An 11838-nucleotide genomic window follows, 5' to 3' on the forward strand; every position below is an offset into this window, starting at 1 on the left:
GTATAGTCTGGTACAGGTATAGGAACCATTATCCAGAAACCTATTTTCCATAAAGCTCTAAATTCCAGGAAAGCCATCTCCTACAAACTCCATTATAAGCAAATAATTCTCATTTTTAAAAATGGTTCCCTTTTCTCTGTAATAACAAAACAGAACCTTGTACTTAATCCCAACTAAGATATAATTACCCCTTATTGGGGGCAGAACAGCCCTATTGGGTTTATTTCATGGTTAAATGATTCCCTTTTCTCTGTAATAATAAAACAGTACCTGTACTTGATCCCAACTAAGATATAATTACCCCTTATTGGGGCAGAACAGCCCTATTGGGTATATTTAATGGTTAAATGATTCCCTTTTCTCTGTAATAATAAAACAGTACCTGTACTTGATCCCAACTAAGATATAATTACCCCTTATTGGGGCAGAACAGCCCTATTGGGTATATTTAATGGTTAAATGATTCCCTTTTCTCTGTAATAATAAAACAGTACCTGTACTTGATCCCAACTAAGATATAATTACCCCTTATTGGGGGCAGAACAGCCCTATTGGGGTTTATTTCATGTTGAAATTATTTTTTAGTAGACTTATGTTATGGAGATCCAATTATGGAAAGATCCCTTATTCGGAAAACCCCAGGACCCGAGCATTCTGGATAACAGGTCCCATACCTGTATCTGAATGACTCCAATTATCCATATAACGTTGTCTTCATCTAGATCCACGAAACTTCAGAATAGACCCTGGTCATGTTTATATGTAGAAATCTAACTTTTTTGCCCTCTATTACATTTATTACTGGCAGAGTCAAGCTGTATCTGGCGTCATCTCCTCCTTTGTTACAAAATGACAAGAGTTCGCTGCCTTAATGTAATTCTCCTGAAACCATAATCTCCTTTCCTCTCTTCTTAAAACATCCTGTTATTATATGCTCAAGCCTTTTGGTGGAAATGACTCTTGAGTAACGTTTATGACAAACAAAGCAAATAGAATGTGCATAGAGAATGTAAGTGCATCCATACAGACTCTACCACCCACCTTCTACCCACAAACACATCAAAATGTTCTGTAATTACCCAGACACAATAAAGATATCATTCAAAGCAGGGAGACACCCAACGCGTTTCGCATCCACTTCCTTATGTAAGAGGAACCTTATCCTGCCATTGGACCTTATACTCAGCAGGGTTATTTCAGTGTGATTTACTAATAGAGGGCAACATGAGAACTGCTTTAAGTGTTTGCAAATGCAGAAAAGTACCCACTGGATGTGCTGATACAGTAACCGACGGAGCTGCTGTTGTTGCAATTGCAGTTGGAGTTCATGGAACGGTGCCTTGTCGTTACTTGCGTGCAGATCAGTGTGTGGCACAAGGCCGGCAGCACCAAAGGTGGATAATATTATCTCTCAGAGCAATGTGCAACATTTCATAAAGAGCAAAGGACACAGGGAAGAAAGGTTTTCCTGCGGTGCTGATGGAACAATGCCGAGCGCTTCATAGAAACTACGTAGTGTTAAATGCGCAACACAATCGCCATTACTCGTCATTACTGCCCCGGCAGCGAGCTACACTCAGGCACATTATTGGCTAATTATGTTCCATAGCAGAATATTTCTTTCCTGGACACGTTCTTGTGTTATCATCTCACAGTCCATCAGTAATTTGTAGTGATGAGCGAATCTGTCCCATTTCGCTTCACCATAAAATTTGCGAAACCGCAAGAAAATTTGCGAAACGGCGAAAAATTTGCTAAACGCATTTGCCGTGCAATTTTATTTGTCGCTCATGCCTTTTTTGCCACCCGCGTCTATTTATTTGTCGCCCATGCTTTTTTGACACAACCGCACCCAATTTTGACGCGACCGCACCTTTTTTTTACGCGACCGCGCCCAATTTGATGCACATCAAAAAAAAATCTGCGCGACGAATCTTTACGCGCCCAATTTTCATTGAAGTTTCGCAAAACAATTCACCGATGGTGAAATGCAGAAATTCGCTGCGAAATTATGCCTGGCGAAAAAAATCGCTCATCACTACTGCCCACTTTCAGCCCCCCTCAGTGACGCCAGCCCTTAACCACTTGTCTTGACCCCCCTACTAGTTTCTTGAAATAGAATGATCACATACAGGTGTGGGACCTGTTATCCAGAATGCTCGGGACCTGAAGTTTTCCAAATAGGGGGTCTTTCCGTTATTTAGATCTCCATACTTTAACTGAAAAATAATTTAAACATTATTAAACCCAATAGGATTGTTTTGCCTCCAATAAGGATTAATTATATCTTAGTTGGGATCAAGTACAAGGCATAGGTATGGGATCCTTTATCCGGAAACCCATTATCCAGAAAGTTCTGAATTACAGAATGGCCATCTCCCATAGACTCCATTATAACAAAATAATTCTAATTTTTAAAAATGATTTCCTTTTTCTCTGTAATAATAAAAAAGTACCTGTATTTGATCCCAACTAAGATATAATGAATCCTTATTGGAGGCAGAACAGCCCTATTGGGTTTATTTAATATTTATATGATTTTTAGTGGATCCAGAAAATCCCAGGTCCCGAGCATTCTAGATAACAGGTCCCATACCTGTACTGTTTTATTATTACAAAGAAAAAGGAAATCATTTTTAAAAATCAAAATTATTTGCTTATGATGGAGTCTATGGGAGATGGCCTTTCCATAATTCGGAACTTTCTTGATAATGGTTTTCTGGGTAAGGGATCCCATACCTGTACAGTAAATAGCAGGCAGTAGAAGGCATATGGAGGTTACTAATGGAAATATGAAACGGTATGGGACAAAGTATATTCTTTAGATAAAAGTAACAGCTTTATGGAAACCAGAGAAACCCCTTCGCTGAAGGTAAAATTATATATTTATCTTGTCATTCAGTTGGCCAAATACAAAGGAAAATGAAAAGGGAAAAGAAGGCTTTAACTGAATTTAGTGTCATATCCCCGATACCATCATCCCATATGGCCCCTCTGGAAATGGAAAATGTGTTAATGGGATGCGTATGTCTTCCATTCTCTGCTAACTGCCCTGTTGTACAACACACACAACCAATGATACTAAAAATAATTGCCAAGGAAATTAACCCTATTAATAAGCAGCATTAGGTTCTCATTTAGTTTTGTGCTTATATTGATGGCAAAGCTTATTGTATTTGAAATAGTGTGAAAGCCGTAACTAATAAATTATTATGATAAATTTACTATATTATAACTAATAAATGTGCCCTTTTTTTTAAGACAATGCAGTTTTTTTCAAGAATTCCAATGTTATTGCATCCACCCTAGGCGCAAATGATGCTATCTTACTGTATAGCTGCCTAGCTTGCACTGGTTTGTGGCTCCATGCCAATATGGCCATTAGTGAGGCCCGTGGCGTGGAGTTCCTTTGATGCTCCTATTGATCCAACGCGCTGTGAGAGCCCTGGAATTACTGGCACAAATTGGGTGGCGTAAGCCAGGAATACCGGGAAAAGTCCCAGTGGGCCCCCCACCCTGTTGGGCCCTGCCACCTTCCCCCAAGTCAGCATCTATATATCCCCTTGTGCACTCAGCAGAAGAGGCAAGAAGGAAGAACTCAATGGCACTCACTGCAAATATATAGAAGTGTGAGTAGTATGGGTGCAAGTACCTTAAGAAATGCCGCGAAGAAGCACAACTTTTGCACCCATTTTAGCATGGCCACACATGAGACACTTGAGAGGCTGACGCTTGTCTTTCCCCCATATGTAATAAGAGGCACTAAGTTTGCCCAGTAGCAGTAACCCATAGCAACCAATAAGATGTTTGCTTTTAAACAGGTGACCAGTAAATTCTACCTGCTGATTGGTTGCTATGGGTTACTGCTGCTGGGCAAACTTAGTGCCTTTTTTTTTATTACATAACCCCCCTTGTGTCTGGAAATAGTCCTATGAGGGTCATTAACATTTGTTAGATATTTCCAGAAAATAGGGATTTCCAGACTGCAGCCTTTCTGCCGTTGGTTGTAGTTTAACAGGCTTGACATCTATTAATTAAATACATTTTCCCATTAAGATCGGAGCACAAATGGAGCTAAAAGAGGTGACATAGAACATCTCTTAACTCCAGCCCTAAATGAATGAATAAATATATATATATATATATATATACTGTATATATATATATATATATATACAGGTATGGGATCCCTTGTCCGGAAACCTGTTATCCAGAAAGCTCCAAATTACGGAAAGCCCATCTCCATTTTAATCAAATAATTCAGAATTTTAAAACTGATTTCCTTTTTCTCTGTAGTAATAAAACAGTACCTTGTAATTGATCCCAACTAAGATATAAATAATCCTTATTGGATGCAAAACAATCCTATTGGGTTTAATTAATGTTTTATTGATTTTTTTAGTAGACTTAAGGTATGGAGTTTCAAATTACGGAAAGACCCCTTATCCGGAATACCCTTGGTCTCGAGCATTTTGGATAACGGGTCCTATACCTGTATGTATATATATATATAAAAATCCAAAAATATAAGGTGCACACCAGGAACTTTTAAAGATAAAACATTATTTTTATTGTATCATGCTGATAAAACAGCCAATTTATCAGCATGATACAATAAAAATAATGTTTTATCTTTAAAAGTTCCTGGTGTGCACCTTATTTTTTTGGATTTTTTGGATAATCAGATACATGGAGGTAGCACCCAGGTAATGTGTATTGTAAGTATGGTATGCTGAAAGCGTTTTGGGCTGTATATATATATATATATAATCTTGCCACCATAACAGAGCCACCCTATACTGCTGAATACTATTCTTATTAGTGGTGTATGCTAACCCCACTTTAGTGACATAAGGATATCTAGCAGGCAGCCAATCAGAGACAGGCCGAGAGGGAAGGGAAAGTATCTGGCGTCTGTGTTTCCAATCAGCAGATGAACGTGATGCAGACAAAGAGGAGGGCATCAGGTAGCTGAGATGGATGTCAGAGGGAAGCGCAGACCAGCTGCTGCTGGAGATGTGAGCCCTTGTTCTATATGAGGAATGGGGGTAACCTATATTCCTGCCACTCAGATTGCTTTCATCATTCCTGGTGTCTTGTTTAACTGCTTGGATTGTCTTAAGGACATACCTTTGTGCCCTTCAATGCAGGTCGGGTTTCTGTTCAAGGTATCTGAGTGCCACGGCACTTTCCATTCATTGGGATCATTTTCCACCGGTTCCAACAATAAACCATCTCCTCTCTCCAGCTCATCTGCTAAACTCATCCATACAAAGGAATGGGAACGGGCACCTTCATTACATAATCTCACTGATTACTCCCTAGGCTAAATATTAAACATTCAGTTTAATATTTCTGCCAGTTTCTGGGATTAAGTCAATAATGGGCATCAGGCAGCTCGGAGCAAGGTGCCCACTCTCACACTGATCAATTTTGTAGGGATAAGAGAGAAAATCAAAGCCATATTCCCATGTGTTAAAGTAAATGGAAACTTTATGTTAAAAACCTTGGAAAATGGCATTGCTGCAAAGTCTACAAACAACTCTGAAACAAGTTGCTCAATGGCAATTCCTTGCAGCAGGTCCAGACTGGGATTCTATACAGTCTCTGACATTTTCACTACACAGAGACCCAAACAGACCCCCCAGGCCCAATAAATTGTGACTGTCTATGGCAGGGGTGGGCAAACTTTTAGGCTCTGGGAACACATTGACTTTTAAAATTTGACAGACGGGCCGGGCCAGCGCTTACATGCAATCTTGACGCCAAGTCTTGCGTGATGAGACTTGCGGAGTCAGGACAAAGCGACACACACCAATCCTAGGAAGGCCAGATTAAAAAGATCATTGGGCCAAACGTGGCCCGCGAGCCGTAGTTTGCCCACTCCTGGTCTATGGTATCTTACAGCAGCCCCTCTGATATTTGCCAGAACCCACAGATTGACAGCCTTGAAGCAAATTGCCCCTATAGGCTACTAAAGGTCAGAACCTGAACTAAAGGAGTCTATGGCAGAACAAAGCAGGTGTAGCTGTTTAGAGATAGCAAGGCTACTACCTAGGCAGGTTAATTATCCCTTAACACTATTGCTTTTCATCAGAATAAAATGTTTCCATATGCATAAATACTTTTCATTAATACCAAATGCAAAAGAGGGCAATTAAGACCCCCCCCAAAGTGCAAAAGATGCAGAGAGCTCTGGCTGCCCCAATAAATAATGCCTGTGATTGGGCACAAGTGTTTACGTGAGGGGTGGGTGAGTAAAGGCACTTAAGTGTCCCCCCCCCACCCTGCCCCCTTCCCATGCAGCATCCCACTGCTATCCGGAGAATCTATGCAGTGCCCAACATAATCCTGACTAAATGAGCTCATGTCAAAAAGGGAGGAATATTTTTCCTTTAAACTTAACTCAGAGTTAACAGGTTAATAAAACTAAAATGGAGGTTAAATCCATTTTCTGGGTGAGGTTTAGGAATTCTGTTAGTTTGTAGTTGATTCAGCACCATGGAGAGCAGCAGGCCGGCGGCAGGGAATCCCAGCCTGACACTGCCCTTGTTACTGGACTACAACTCCCACAATTCCACAACTGACCTGATTCTGACAGGAAGCCATCAGAGCAGCGCTGAAAGGGTGTCTTTCTTGGCCACAAACCTGCCTTGATTAAAGTAAAAATGACTGAATGATACATTGTATTATAATTCTTAATGTTTTCTGTATTTAACCATCCTGTGACCAGCGGAGAACTATAAAGCAGCGCTAAGCATGTGATTCTTTTCATGCAGAGGGAGGCCTAACAAGATCCAAGATGGAGATCTCCTGTGGGCAACTTTAAAGGCCTAAATCATTAACCTAGGGCTGTTGAAATCTTTGTGATGTTTCAGTAAATTCAGTATATAAAATACAGCATTTCTATTCACATTCATTTATAGGCTTAAGTTCTGAGTTACTTTGGGTCCCGGGTTAAATACCATCTTTGCCTTGCCCTAAAACCACTTGGATCTCAGGGGCCCCTTGAGTCGGAGACAAATATATAAAAAGACCCCCTTGATTTAGCTGTTCCCCAACTCCGTGGTTAAACCCCAAGGATCCTATTTATATAAGGAAACTGTAAATCTAAGGGAAGGGAATAAGGGAAGATATTGCCAGTAAATTCTATGTCTATCTGTTCCCCTGGCCCAATCCCAGGCACTTTCTTTCCACTCTCCCATAGTCCTGCAGCGGATAATTATGGAATCCCCCTCTCTGTGGAGGTTTTCACAGGAAAGTGAAAAAACAGGAAGGGAGGAGTGTTGGGTAATGAGAGATTTGGCTCCTGTGTAGCTGCGGATGAGTGCGCAAGGGAAAATATTCAGTATTCCCAGCAGTGGCTGCTATAAGCAGATAGCTCTCTATTCCCTCCCAGCAGTGCAGCATCGGGCAGCACAGAGTATTGCTAGGTACGGCTTGTCTCCCATTTACATAGTAAAGCCTGAGAGTGCAGCTTACTGAGCATGTCGAACTCACACTCTGAACTACAAAGTGAATGTAAACACAAACATTAGAAAAAATTGTATGGGCTTAAAGGAGAACTAAAGCCTTACTAAAGAAGTAGGCTAGAAATGTTGTACATTATGTTTTGGGCTTCTGTACCAGCCCAAGGCACCCACAGCCCTTTAGCAGGGAAGATCTGTGCCCAGGGTCGGACTGGGCTGCAGGGACACCGGGAAAAATCCCAATGGGCCCCGGCGGCACAGACCCGACCCTTGCTGGCGCCCCCGCCTGACCATTCCTCCCCTGACGCGTTAAACTTATGCGCGCTCAGGGGAGGACATCGGGTGGGGGGGGGGGGTTAGGGGATGCACCGGTGAGGGCAGCTGCAGGGCCCCTGCACCCCCCAGTCTGACCCTGTCTGTGCCCCCAAAGATGCCCCAGTAGCCCCCCATCTTCTTTTCTGCTGATTCCCTGCCCATACTCTGTGCTGCTGGCACTTACCTGAGCTTAGGGACCCACTCACACTATACTGTATATATAGAATATAAATGTCACTATATACTGTATATATAGAATATAAATGTCACTATATACTGTATATATAGAATATAAATGTCACTATACAGTGGTGTGAAAAACTATTTGCCCCCTTCCTGATTTCTTATTCTTTTGCATGTTTGTCACACTTAAATGTTTCTGCTCATCAAAAACCGTTAACTATTAGTCAAAGATAACATAATTGAACACAAAATGCAGTTTTTAAATGAAGGTTTACGTTATTAAGGGAGAAAAAAAACTCCAAATCTACGTGGCCCTGTGTGAAAAAGTGATTGCCCCCCTTGTTAAAAAATAACTTAACTGTGGTTTATCAATTTCAATTTTCAATTTCAATATCAATTTCTGTAGTCACCCCCAGGCCTGATTACTGCCACACCTGTTTCAATCAAGAAATCACTTAAATAGGAGCTACCTGACACAGAGAAGTAGCCCAAAAGCACCTCAAAAGCTACACATCATGCCAAGATCCAAAGAAATTCAGGAACAAATGAGAACAAAAGTAATTGAGATCTATCAGTCTGGTAAAGGTTATAAAGCCATTTCTAAAGCTTTGGGACTCCAGCGAACCACAGTGAGAGCCATTATCCACAAATGGCAAAAACATGGATCAGTGGTGAACCTTCCCAGGAGTGGCCGGCCGACCAAAATTACCCCAAGAGCGCAGAGACAACTCATCCGAGAGACCACAAAAGACCCCAGGACAACATCTAAAGAACTGCAGGCCTCACTTGCCTCCACCATAAGAAAGAGACTGGGCAAAAACGGCCTGCATGGCAGATTTCCAAGGCGCAAACCACTTTTAAGCAAAAAGAACATTAAGGCTCGTCTCAATTTTGCTAAAAAACATCTCAATGATTGCCAAGACTTTTGGGAAAATACCTTGTGGACCAACGAGACAAAAGTTGAACTTTTTGGAAGGTGCGTGTCCAGTTACATCTGGCGTAAAAGTAACACAGCATTTCAGAAAAAGAACATCATACCAACAGTAAAATATGGTGGTGGTAGTGTGATGGTCTGGGGTTGTTTTGCTGCTTCAGGACCTGGAAGGCTTGCTGTGATAGATGGAACCATGAATTCTACTGTCTACCAAAAAATCCTGAAGGAGAATGTCCGGCCATCTGTTCGTCAACTCAAGCTGAAGCGATCTTGGGTGCTGCAGCAGGACAATGACCCAAAACACACCAGCAAATCCACCTCTGAATGGCTGAAGAAAAACAAAATGAAGACTTTGGAGTGGCCTAGTCAAAGTCCTGACCTGAATCCTATTGAGATGTTGTGGCATGACCTTAAAAAGGCGGTTCATGCTAGAAAACCCTCAAATAAAGCTGAATTACAACAATTCTGCAAAGATGAGTGGGCCAAAATTCCTCCAGAGCGCTGTAAAAGACTCGTTGCAAGTTATCGCAAATGCTTGATTGCAGTTATTGCTGCTAAGGGTGGCCCAACCAGTTATTAGGTTCAGGGGGCAATTACTTTTTCACACAGGGCCATGTAGGTTTGGATTTTTTTTCTCCCTAAATAATAAAAACCCTCATTTAAAAACTGCATTTTGTGTTTACTTGTGTTATCTTTGACTAATAGTTAAATGTGTTTGATGATCAGAAACATTTTGTGTGACAAACATGCAAAAGAATAAGAAATCAGTTTTTCACACCACTGTATACTGTATATATAGAATATAAATGTCACCATATAAGGCTGATTATTAATTAATACAGATAATTACTATATGGCAGATCAGAAACTAGTGCAATTACCATCATAATTTAATAATCAGCCCGTAGAATCAGCTTCTATGACAAACGACCTCCCACTTGATAATTTGTGATGACCCCAGAGTGCACTGAGCATGTGCGTGTCACTGACACTTCTAACAGATTCCAGTATGGGGTCCCCTTGTGACATCTCTAAAGGCCCGGATCGTTACTTTTATAGAGATGCTGAACCTTTAGGCTGGTGCAGTAGGTTCGTAAGTATATAAAATACAGCATTAATAGCCATATTCATTTTAGTGTTTAGTTCTCCTTATAAATGTAACTAAGATTAAAAACGGTCCCTTTCTGCACTGCTGGTTCCGACCACTAAAAGAATGTAACAGAAGTTTGCCTTGCATGTTCCTATTCAGGCATAGGCAGAGGGTGATTTGGGTGTTTAGGGGGCTAATTAAAGTCTACACAAATTTCTTCATAGTATCCCAGGGTCAATTCCTTGTATAATTCCCAAAAGAATAATTTCTTGGCAATTTTATGTATAGTAGCCCCAGAACACAGGATAATTCAGTGCCAATGTGATGTACAAAATGTGTAATACCTCCCTCCTGTTTTTTTTTGTAGGACAGGGGTGGCCAGACCTTTTTCATCAGCAATTGAAGACCGGGGAATGCGGAAGTGCAGTTTCATCACGGTCCACCAGAAATCCACGGGGGATCGACTGGTGGACCGCGATCGACGTATTGGCCAACCCTGTTGTAGAACATTTACCGGTTGTTGGTTTGTAGGGACTGAGACACTTAGAACCCCACTCTTGCTTATCGGAATAATATCACTATTCAAGAGAATAGTTAAGGTTCTCTAAATGATTTAAATAGAAAATCATATCTGGAAGGAGTTGACCTTTAAGGCTCATTGGGGGGAATTCACTGATGTCTTTCAGCCAGCGGAGCGGTGCCCAGTCGCAGGCCATTTACTACATCTCCTGTGTGTATATATATTTCCTAGGCCTGTAACCTGTCCTTGTTACACTGTTAGATCTGACGCGTTTCAGTCCAACATAGCAGTGATTGTCTGTGGCTCCCTCTACAGGTAAAAAATGTGCCTAAATATAATCATTTTTTTTTTAAATTGAAACAACTCATTTAGTACATGAATTAGTCCAAGTGATTGTAATGGATCATGCCATATTTAAGATGGGGTAAGATTATGCCCCTTAGTGATTCCTCAGCAACCACTTCTTTCCTTGGTCTGGCTGCAGTCTGCACCTTGTGGCAGAAAAGATACAGCGTAGGTGCAGAGCGTTTGGGCAGGCAGTAAGGGCAGGGCCTTGTAGCGGATTGCACCCTCTGCCATTACCCTGTGCTCGGTGCTCCTGCCCCTAATGAATACAGCAGGTAGTGTTATGGCAACTGTACAAGCAAAGGCAATGTGCCAAGTGCAAAAGAAATTGACAAATTCAGCCTTTTTTTTGCACTTTTGGACTCTGCACTGATGGTCATAAATGATCGTAATAGTATGGGCACATCTCTACTTCACATTGTAAATATTTATACACATCAGTGGGAGCTACCTGCTGCTTCCAGCTGTCTGACCCAATCCTCATAGACAAACAAAACAGCACTATTGTATCTGGCTTACTGGTTAGTACAGGTATGGGACCTGTTATCCAGAATGCTTGGGCCCTGGGGTTTTCTGGATAAGGGATCTTTTTTTCGTAATTTGGATCTCCTTACCTTAAATCTGCTAAAAATGATTTAAATATTGAATAAACCCAATAGGAATGTTGTGCCCCCAATAAGGGGTAATTATATCTTAGTTGGGATCAAGTACAGGTACTGTTTTATTATTACAGAGAAAAGGGAATCATTTAACCATTAAATAAACCCAATAGGGCTGTTCTGCCCCAATAAGGGGTAATTATATCTTAGTTGGGATCAAGTACAGGTACTGTTTTATTATTACAGAGAAAAGGGAATCATTTAACCATTAAATAAACCCAATAGGGCTGTTCTGCCCCCAATAAGGGGTAATTATATCTTAGTTGGAATCAAGTACAAGAGAAAAAGGAAATCATTTTTCAAATTTAGAATTTTATTTATAA

This window comes from Xenopus tropicalis, chromosome 5, assembly GCF_000004195.4.
Source record: "Xenopus tropicalis strain Nigerian chromosome 5, UCB_Xtro_10.0, whole genome shotgun sequence".
NCBI classification, from domain to species: domain Eukaryota; kingdom Metazoa; phylum Chordata; class Amphibia; order Anura; family Pipidae; genus Xenopus; species Xenopus tropicalis.